This window comes from Gorilla gorilla, chromosome 4 (genome assembly GCF_029281585.2).
Source record: "Gorilla gorilla gorilla isolate KB3781 chromosome 4, NHGRI_mGorGor1-v2.1_pri, whole genome shotgun sequence".
NCBI lineage: Eukaryota > Metazoa > Chordata > Mammalia > Primates > Hominidae > Gorilla > Gorilla gorilla.
The window spans coordinates 95,538,076-95,549,573 of NC_073228.2; the positions used below are offsets into that span (position 1 = coordinate 95,538,076).

Consider the following 11,498-nt stretch of genomic DNA (forward strand, 5'->3'; position numbering starts at 1 on the left):
AAGACTTGGAACCAACCCAAATGTCCATCAATGATAGACTGGATTAAGAAAATATGGCACATATACACCATGGAATACTATACAGCCATAAAAAAGGATGAGTTCATGTCCTTTGTAGGGACATGGATGAAGCTGGAAACCATCATTCTGAGAAAACTATCGCAAGGATAGAAAACCAAACACTACATGCTCTCACTCATAGGTGGGAATTGAACAATGAGAACACTTGGACACAGGGTGGGGAACATCACACACCGAGGCCTGTTGTGGGGTGGGGGAAGGTGGGAGGGATAGCATTAGGAGATATACCTAATGTAAATGATGAGTTAATGGGTGCAGCACACCAACATGTGCTGTTGTACACGTGTACACATGTATACATATGTAACCTGCACATTGTACACATGTACCCTAGAACTTAAAGTATAATAATAATAAAAAAAATTGTCTGCTTTGTACCCAGGGCTGTTCTAGATGCTTTCAGTGGATGGCCTCAACGAATTTCCGCAACCATCTTTCCAATGGGAAGTGTTGTCCCAGCTTTACTGCTGGACAAGTGTCTAAGAGGTTAAGGACATAAATGCTCAAGTTTTGTGAGAAAGCCGTTTATTTTAACAGAATGATTGCAATTGCTCATATTAAGCTATGACAGAAAAACTGGATTAACACTTTTTTTAGTCTTTTTCTTTCCAGCTTTTCAAGATAAAAGTTTCCTGTGTCTCCTGATTAAAGTGCTTCTGTGATTGTTGCTCTGTATTAAGTTGTATACTTCCTCGTTCTTTCCTTAGAGCTTCCTTTCACAATCCAGGAAGCAACTCGGTGGGGCACAGCATGGGGTAAACAAAATGCCGAGGGAGGGAAGAGTTCATATTGGTGGAATTTTTTAGTTACCTCTTTAGAAACTAGTGGAAACTTCTTTGCTTCTCTTCTTTTTACTGACAATTTAAAAAAATAAATTATTTTATTTTAGATTCGGGGGTACATGTGTCTGTTATATGCACATGTTTTGTAGTGGTGGGGATTGGGCTTCTAGTGTACCCATTATCCAAATAGCGAGCATTGTACCTGATAGGTAACTTTTTCAATCCTTGCTCCCGTCCTACCCTCCTTCCTTTTGGAGTCCCCAGTGTCTATTCTTTCCATCTTTATGTCCATGTGTACCCATTGTTTAGCTCTCACTTATAAGTCAGAACATGTGGTATTTGGTTTTCTGTTTTCTGAGATCATTCTCTTAGGATAATGGCCTCCAGATCCGTCCATGTTGCTGCAAAGGACAAGATTTCATTTTTTATGGCTGCTTTTAAGTCATTTTTTTTTCTTTTGTAGTGACTCACTTTTATCATTGTTAATTAGATTAAGTGGGTCTTTGGTTTAATTCTATTTTTAGGGTAATGTAAACCACAAGATTGCTTGTGTTCTGTGCTACTACACTTTCGTTCACTGCTGTATCTTCAGTGTCCAAGAGAAGCATTATACATATAGGTAGCAGGCACTCAATGGGTTTTAACAGAAAGACACATACACACACACACACACACACAGAAAGAGAGAGAAAGATAGAGAGAGAGCACACACAAGACAGTAACGGAAGGAAGCAAAGGAAAGGAGGGAGAAAGGCAGGGAGAAAGGCAGAAGGGGAGAAGAGCTGCTTGGTAAAGGTGCAGTAGGAAGTTTCACCTACAGCACTGGGTATTGTGGAAGTCAAGTGGAGGAAAGTTAACATCTACTGGAGGCTGTTGTGTGCCATTCACTGTTAAGCACTTTATAACTGTAATTTCATTAATCCTAAAACCAACCAAGCGAGCTGGTTATTATTGTTTCCCTTTTCACAGATGAGAAAATTGAGCTCACTGTTGTTAAGTGATTTACAGAAGGTCATACAGCTTACAAGTGGCACAGTCAAGATTTAAATTTTTGTCTCTCTGACTTATGACTTACATTTTAAATGAGTTGTTCATTTATTCATTCAGCAAATATTCATTGAACAATGTAGCACTCTTCCCTGATAATCTCAGAACCTGCGATCCTATAGGCTAAAGATTCCCCTAAAGTATTCCTATAGGCTAAGTAATCTCCCAAAGTATTTCTTCAGTCAAAACCTCTCCTCTGAACTCCAGATTCATATACCTACATGCCTTTTTGACATTCCCACTAGGGCTTTTGTATATACCTCAAGCTAATATATACCAGTAAAATTTTAGATTATAGACCCAAACTTGTCTTTTCCTCAGTCTCCATTTTCTCTGCAAATTACATGTAACCATCAATCCTTTATAATCAGAAAATTGGGAGTCAGCCTCAACTCTAATTTTTTTAACTCTCTAATTGTATCTTCATGTTCTCAAAGCTTTACATGACCTGCACCCGCTTCCGTCTCTGACCCCATTTCCGTTCTGCCTTATATCTGTTGGTCATGCTGGCAGTTTTGAAAGCCAGATCAAGTTCTTTCTCACAAAAGGATTTTGCACTTGCTATCATCTTTTTAAATACTTTCTCTATCTTTCCTCTCAGGTCTCAGCTGAAATGAAACCTCCTCAGAAAAATTTGTTCCTGACAAATTATAACTCAAAAATCAAAAATTTCTAAGACCTTTGTTATTCTCTTTATCATAGCATTATACTCATTTTCTTCTTAGTACTTAGAAACGTCTATAATTGTTTTACTTCTTTGTTTACCATTAAATGTCTGTATCCTTTATATACTGTAGGTCCTATGAGTTCATCAAATTTATCTAGTGTTTGTTTTTTGCTGTAAGCCTGTGGCTTGGCACTGGGCTTGGTACATAGAAGGTATTTGAGAAATATTGGTTTAATCAACAAATATTTTTCAGCGGAATGTCTTGAAGCCTATCTGTGTATTCAGAATGCTTGCTCTAAGACACATAATTATATCCATTTTACAAACAGGAAGGTTTTTGTGTCTATCTCCAGCGTCTAGCGGGAGCTTTTTGCATAGTTGGTGTTCAATGACTATTCTATAAATGAATGATGATCAGAGAGGTTAGGTTGGTCCCCTACAGTATTGAGCTTAGGTTCTTTGGTACTCTGACCCTTTTACCTGCTATAGTGTGGGCATAAAGGGAAGCTTTGAGGAGGAGACTTTATATTCTTCTGTAATCTATAGCATTTCTTCCTTTCATCCTGGAAACCAATTCCAATTAAATTCCAATCACAATCTATACATTTTTTTTTTTTTAGAGACAGGATCCCACTCTGTTTTCTAGACTGGGGTGCAGTAACATGACCATAGCTCACTGTAGCCTCAAACTCCTGAGCGCAAGTGATCCTCCTGCCTCAGCCTCCTGAGTAGCTAGGACTACAGGTATGTGCCTTCATAACTGGCTAATTTTTTGTTTTGTTTTGTTTTTTTGTAGAGATGGGGACTCACTATGTTGCCCAGGCTGGTCTCGAATACCTGCCTTCAAGTAATCTTCCCGCCTTGACTTCTCAAAGTGTTGGGATTACTGGCATGGTCTACCCCACCTGACCCAAGTAAATTTACAATTTAAAGAAAAGTAGTCTGGGTGCAATGGCTCCCAGTAGTCTAGGAGGCTGAGACAGAAGGATTGCTTGAAGCCAGGAGTTAGGGACCAGCCTGGGCAACATAGCAAGACCCCCATTTCAAAAATAAATAAATAAATAGAATAAGGAAAACAATGTGTTTGTTATGCAAACAGCCCAAGACAAAGAAGCCCCAGCTTCCAACCAGTTCACTGATATCCCTTTATACAATGACATTCTGTAGTTGCCTTTTTTTTTTCACTGCTCCTTGCAGAGCAGGGCTACCCTATGGGCAGTGTGCCCAGTGTAGTCTGCAGTTGCTTTTTAAGATTGCATTACTTAAACTTCACAGTTAATTTAAGTATGCAAATTAACACAGTGCACTTGAAAAACTTTGTGATATAGTCATTCTTTTTTTTTTTTTTTTTGAGACTGAGTCTCGCTCTATTGCCCACGCTGGAGTGCAATAACGTGATCTTGGCTCACTGCAACCTCCACCTTGCGGGTTCAAGTGATTCTTGTGCCTCAGCCTCCTGAGTAGCTGGGATTACAGGCACATACCACCATGCCCAGCTAACTTTTTGTATTTTTAGTAGAGATGGGGTTTCACCATGTTGGCCAGGCTTGTCTTGAACTCCTGACCTCAAGTGATCCACCCGCCTCCCAAAGTGTTGGGATTACAGGCGTGAGCCACCATGCCCGGCCTCATTTTTGTTTTAGTAGTCATCAGATATAAGATTACTCTACCTTAAAAGAACAAGTTAATGAGATGAACTCTATCAGCTTTTAAATAAGTCTGAGATAATTTGTACCACTTGGATTTTTGTATACATGTTCATTGCATTTAATAATTCATCAGTAACTCCAGCATATAGCAGTGAACCAACATGAAAATAAATTATTTTTTGAAACACTAGGGCTATTTTGTGTTCAATTGGTTATTAAATGTTCTCATGTGATATTCTTGCAAATTGAATGTCATCTCCCTTGAGATTTTATAAGTGCTTGGTAAATATCTTCATAGTCTAAAACAGGGATTTGCAAACTGTGGCCTGAAGTCTAAATACAGTCTGTTTTTTGCATGGCTGCAAACTAAGAATAGTGTTTGCATTTTTAAATGGTTGAAAAAAAATCAAAAGAAGAATAACATCTCATAACACATGAAAATTCTATGAAATTCAAATTTGTGTCTGTAAATACAGTGTTGTTGAGACACAGCCGTGCTCATTTATGTATCGTCTGTGGCTGCTTTTGTGCTGCACAGTTGTGCTGCACAGTTGCATAGCTGTGACAGGGACTGTAATGGCCTGCAAAGCCTAACATATTTACTCTCTTGTCCTTTATAGAAAATGTTTGCTGACCTGTGCTCTGAAATATCTCATATCAGCGGCTGTCTGTATGTCCTCAGGTCCTACCCCTGTAGTGCAGTGGTTTTGCTACTGCCTTAGGGCTTTCTTCTGGGCTGAGCACCCTGCCTGTGTTCCCAGCAGGTGGGAAGGGTACACGAATTAACACTTCTAGGGAGCAGCCCTCAAACCATGAGAGCCAATGGATAAATACGCCAGCTCTCTTGCCCCTAGGTTGGGCATGTTCTACACCAACTTCAAGTCTCCCACAGTGGTAACTGCTTTGATAAAACACACTTCACTGACTTCTCACTCTGCCAGTGTCTCCTGAGATCTCTCAAATCAACAACTTGCAGGGGAATCTTGGTTGCAGAATATGCTGCTAGGGGAAATTCAAACTAAGACAAATATGGATTATTCTCATATATATTATTTATGGTGTCACTTTGATGTATAAGTTACTCAGGTGTGATGAAAAATTTATAATACCAAACATTTGGGCCATTTTTTTATTACTACTAATGGAAAGACAGATTTTATTAATTGATAGTTTTATTTTGTATGACATTTATTGGCCAAATTTATCCTGAAAGGTGCAGTTTGATAATTTTCTGATATTTTGAACATAAATGCCTATTTCAGGAGAGTGATTCTTGAAGTATTGAATTGATCTTTCATATTGCAGAGTCTTTCTTTCATCTTTTGTAAAATTTATATTTTCTTGTTTTATACTAATAAAGTTTTCTGCTACCTCCTCAGAAAACTTCTGTTCAAATTTTATTTTGCATCAATAATAGATGGAAGCAAACCTATCTAAGAGGCAGCCAAGGTAATTTTTTTCATATGATGATTAGCAATAGGTTCAGGATGTTTAAAAATAAGTATTTCAGAATCTGTGGAAATGTTCATATTTTTTCTTTTTATATCCCTCATTTCCCCTGCCTAGTGGTTAAAATCAGTTAAATAGTGTTAGACTACACCTCTGCCATTTATCCTTTGTTCAAGACCTTTGTTCAAGGTATAGGTGTCTATACCTTGAATATAACTTTAATATTACTACTTAAGTTACATCACATATTTTATCCATTTGCTTAGTGAACCTAATACTTGATGTCCCTTGACCATTACAAGGAGTAGAACAGATAATTTAAGAGATTTCATTAAAAAAAACCCTGAGTAATAAAATGTTTGATTTATTTTGGCCACATTAATGTTTTATTGTTTAAACAAATAAATAGACTGCCTCAAAGTACTATCAGATTTCTAAGTTTTTACCTTTTTTTTTGGTGTATGGGGATGTAGCATATTGTTTAAAAACTTTGGAGGACAGGTTCAGTGCCTCACACTTGTAATCCCAACACTTTGGGAGGCCAAGGGAGGCCAAGGTAGGAGGATCACTTGAACCCAGGAGTTCGAGACCAGCCTGAGAAACATAGTGAGACTCCTGTCTCTACAAATAATAATAATAATAATAATAATTAAAAAAACCTTAGCCAGGTGTAGTGGTGCATGCCTGTAGTCCCAGCTATTCAGGAGGTTGGGGTGAGAGGATCACTTGAGCCTGGGAGGTTGAGGCTTCAGTGAGTCTTGATCATGCCACTGCACTCCAGCTAGGGCAACAGAGTGAGATTCTGTCTCAAAAAAATAAAATAGTATAGTTGGATTGTAACACAAAGGATAAATACTTAAGGGGATGAATACCCCATTTTCCATGATGTGATTATTACTTTTTGCATGCCTATTAGTCTGTTCTCGCATTGCTAATGAAGACATACCCAAGCCTGGGTAACTTATAAAGGAAAGAGGTTTAATTGACTCACAGTTCCATATGGCTGGGGATGCCTCATAATCATGGCAGGAGGTGAATGGGGAGCAAAGTCATGTCTTACATGGTGGCAGGCAAGAGAGCTTGTGCAGGGGAACTCCCTTTTATAAAACCATCAGATCCCATGAGACTTATTTACTACCATGAGAACAGTATGGGGGAACCACCCCCATGATTCAATTATCTCCACTTGGCCCCACGCTTGACATGTGAGAATTATTGCAATGTAAGGTGAGATTTGAGTGGGGACACACCAAAACCATATGACCTATATCAAAGTATCTCATGTACCCCATACATATATACACTTTTTATGTACCCACAAAAATAAAATAATAAAAACTTTGGAGACATCTTGTAATATGAAAAACATTGAATAACTGTATTTAAAATATTACCATTTGTGTAAAAAAGGATACACACATATATTTGTATATGTATAGGATATATTTAGAATGATACACAGGAAACTAGCAGTAGTGCTTTTCTTTGAGAATGGGAACTGGGAGACTAGGGTCAGAGGTAGGAAGGAGCTATCCTTTTCACAGAGTATACTCTTTCACAATATTTGTATTTTTCTTCTGGCTATATGAAGTAAGAAGTTAAAAATAAGTAAAGAAAGGAAGAAAGTAAGCAAGCAAGAAGATGACTGGCATTAGAGGGACTCAGGGTTGAACACCAGTTGTGCTACTTACTAACTGTATGATTATAGTCACATTACTTAATCTCTCTGCTCTCACCTATGAAGTAGAGATAGTTGTATTTATTTCATATAATAGTTATCAAATAAAATTGTATACATATGTAAAAACACTTAGCGTAATGCTTGGCACATAGTTAAGTCTTCAGTAAATGGTTATGTGACCATATGAAATGATTAATAATTAAAGTAATCCTCTGCCCTGACTTCTACAGAGGGTAGATTCTTCATTTGTTGATCTGTTCCACAAACATTTTCCAGTATCCTGTCACTGATAGGCATAATAATTGGCCCAGGAAGTCACACTGCTTCACTTTTGCCATAACACAGTTGGTCAAAACAGACACAAGACTCAAGGGGAGGGGAAGTAGCCTCCACCTCTCACTGAGAAGACTAGCAAAAAATTGGCATTCATCTTTAATTTACCAGAGCCTTCCTTCTGTTTGCAAATTATTTACATCTCTCCCACATGCAAAATATACTCACCTCCCTTCTAAGGTCCTTTGAAATACCAATTTATTATAGCATCAGCTCGAAATCCAGGACCTCCTCATTTGAATCAGATCCAGATGTGGATGAGGCTCCTAAATTCAGTTCTAGTTGTTCTGAACATGTGTACATTAAAGAGGCAGATTATCTGTCCCTCTCCCACATTGTCACTCTTCCCCATGCCCACTCCCTGCACATAGCCTGCTAGGACAGAGATAGGAGAGTCACAACAGATGTTCCCATTTGAAGCCCGGCATGGTGGCATGGATCTGTAGTTCCAGCTTCTTAGGAGGCTGATGTAGGAGGATCATTTGAAGCCAGGAATTTGAGGATATAGTGTGTGCTATGATTGCACTTGTGAATAGCCACTGCCCTCCAGCCTGAGCATTGTAGTGAGCTCCCTCCTCTTAAAAAAATTTAAAAAGGAATTTCCATTTAAAAGGAGGACAACAGAAGGCTTATAGCAGTTAGTTATTATGACAGGAAGAAAAAGCCTCTTCAAAAACGTCCAGTCCTAACCCACAGAACCTGTGAATATGTTACCTTACACGGCAAAAGGGGCTTTGCAGATGTGATTCAGTTTAAGGGCTTGAGATGGAAAGAGTATTCTCATTTGTCTGTGGGCCAAATCTAATCACCCGACTCTGTGAAAATGCAAGAGGAAGACAGCACGGTGAGCCAGACAGAGGCTGCTGCTGGCTTTGAAGATGGAAAAAGGAGTCTGTAAGTTAAGGAATATCATGACATCTAGAGGCTGAAAATGACCCTCATTTTACAGTTAGCAAGAAAATGGGGAGCTCAATATTATAATCTCAAGATACTGAATTCTGCCAATAATCAGAATGAGCAGGAAATGACTTCTCTCTTAGAGCCTCCAGAAAGGCAGCCCTGCCAACACCTTGATTTTAGTCTGGTAAAAAATGTATATAACTTCTAATCTAGAGAATGATAAGATAAAGAACATATGATGTCTTACTCCCCTGAGTTTGTGGTAATTTGGTATGGCAGCAGTTGAACTCCAGCTGGGCACAGGTTGCCAATTCCATGATCAGGTCCCAGTTCTGGCCCCTGAGTATGTTTCTGTGCTTTGGGTTCTATCCTCTGGGCTCCTTAGTTCTATCCCCTGGATCATCCTTCCTTTGGTTTACCATGCTCCATGTAGGTAGTTGCATAGATTTCTCAACTTGCTTTCTATCCTCTGTAGAACATGGGTGGCCTATGGGCTCTTCTTTTTAACTTTCTTGTCTCCTTTAGTCTAAGCCAATGGTGCTTTTTTTTAGTACAATTTTCTTAAAAGCTTTGTGGGTTTTCTATAAATCTTGTTGGGGTTTACTCTGTTAGATAATGCCATACCCTCAAATCTCTTCAAGAGCAGTTCCTCTTCAGCTTGGGCTGACAGTCAAGATACTGTGAGACAAAGCCCCTGCTAGACATAGAAGTCTGTTTGTCTAATGGAGAGGCTCACTTATAGCCACATCCTTAAAATAAGTAATCTTTATCCTTAAAATAAGTAAACTTTATCCTGAAGCTGCTTCTTATTTTGAGAGCCTTTTGTCCTCTGGAGAGGCTGGGAATGAGAAAGAGTTTTATTTTCAAACCTAGCATGTGCTGGTTCCTTTATCATTCCCCTGAATTTTGCTTAAAAACAGAATAGTTCCTTTCTCAGTTCATCTTTCTGTATTCATATCTTATCATACTTGGCTAAAAGAAACTAGTTAGCACTTTTAACATTTTGCCTAACAAATCTTGGCCAAATCTACCTCTTTATTAGGAATATTTTCTATTTTCCATGTTTTCATAGGTGACAGTGTTGCAAACTTGCTGCTTCTGCATAACATGTCACCTTTTTCTAACCTCCAATAACAATTTCATTTCCAGTCTTGGCCAAACTCTTTGAGGCCTGTCCAGAATTTACTAATGCTCTCCTTAAGGGCTTTCCAGCTTTTGCTAATGGTCACTTTAAAGGCCTATATGTTTTTGACCCCATCTGGTCCTAAAGTCCATGCCGTATGTTTTAGGTTTTGTTGTGAAAGCACCCCCACTTCCAAGTACCAAGTTCTGGTCCAGTTAGCTACTGCTGCCTGACAAACTAACCCAAACCTCAGTGGCTTGAAACAACGACCCTTATATTATAGCTTGCATTTTGAGGATCGAAATCTTGGACAGGGCTCAGCTGGATGATTATTCTGTTTTATATAACATTGCAGGCTGGGTGTGGTGGCTCATGCCTGTAATCCCAGCACTTTGGGAGGCCGAGGTGGGCAGATCACAAGGTCAGGAGATCGAGACCATCCTGGCTAACGTGGTTAAACCCCATCTTTACTAAAAACACAAAAACTTAGCCAGGCACGGTGGCGGGCGCCTGTAGTCCCAGCTACTCGGGAGGCTGAGGCAGGAGAATGGCATGAACCTGGGAGGCGGAGCTTGCAGTGAGCCAAGATCATGCCACTGCACTCCGGCCTGGGTGACAGAATGAGACTCTGTCTCAAAAAACAAAACAAAACAAAACGAAAAAATTGCAGAAGTCTCTCAATGCTGCTCTATAAATGGTCTGGTCTCTGAGGTCCACATTTACTTCACAACATGTCTGAGGCCTTAGCTGGGTTGGCTAGGAGGCAGTACATAGCTGGTATAGTCTACCTAAGTGAGTGTACCTCACCTGTCCTGCGTGGAAGCCCCAGGGTAGCTGAACTTACTACATGGAGGTTCAGGGCTTGAAGAGCAAGTGTTTCAGTTATTAAGGAAGCTGCATGGCCTTTTGTGACCTACCCTCCAATGCCATGTAGCATCACGTATGCCATACACTGTTGATTAAACAGTCATAGTATTCTCAGATTCAAGTGGAGGGACATCAACTCTTCCTCTCAGACAGAGCAACAAAGAATGTATAGCCATCTTTAATCTACCACAGACATACTTTTCAATGTTTTCCAGGTATTATTACATTGCTAAGAAATCCTTGAGCCTCTTACAGAGAACTAGATTAATTTGTGTCATGTCAGCAAACAAAACAGCAAATTCTTTTGGAGATTCATCCATAGATGGTTGAGGGCAGGCCTCCTGCCATGGACCTATGAATTAGTAGTTATGGAAGGGAAGGAAGGATACTCATGGAATTAGAGAACAGTTTTAAGAGCATGAACTGTTAGTCACCCTGCCTAAGTCCCTATCTGGCTCTTCCATTTTCTCTGTGTGACCAGGAGCAAATGAATGACTTTTAAAATTTTTAGCCTCAGTTTACTCTTGTCTACAGATAATAATAGTAACAATAAAAATAATAAAGCCCTTATAGGATTGCCTGAACAGTTCAGTTAATATACACAAAGCAGTGTTTTTAATATTCAGCTGAGACTCACAGTAAGAAACATATTTTACAATATATATGTGTGCTAAATGAAACAAAACTATCACAAAATAACACTTATGCTTGCTAAGTATGATAATGATATACTCTGATATTTTCTAATATATTCTATTTTAAAAATATATGTTGGTAAGACCCATACTACCTTGTTTTCCCAACTGACCAATAGGTCATAATTGCAGTTTGTTAGAAATTTATGTAAATGAGTTTTTCAATGTTGATTACGTGGATCCATTGCATCTTTATGTAAGGCCATTCATAAATAAGTGATGCT

The 11,498-nt window shown here is 39.0% G+C and overlaps 1 long non-coding RNA gene across 1 annotated transcript; it reads left to right on the forward strand.

Annotated features, from left to right (window-relative positions):
- The first annotated feature begins 1,331 nt into the window (after positions 1-1,331).
- LOC134758566 (uncharacterized) lies at positions 1,332-6,098 on the forward strand. Its single transcript, XR_010133906.1, has 2 exons — positions 1,332-3,321; positions 4,847-6,098. It is a non-coding gene; the product is annotated as an uncharacterized lncRNA (long non-coding RNA).
- The last annotated feature ends 5,400 nt before the right edge of the window (positions 6,099-11,498 follow it).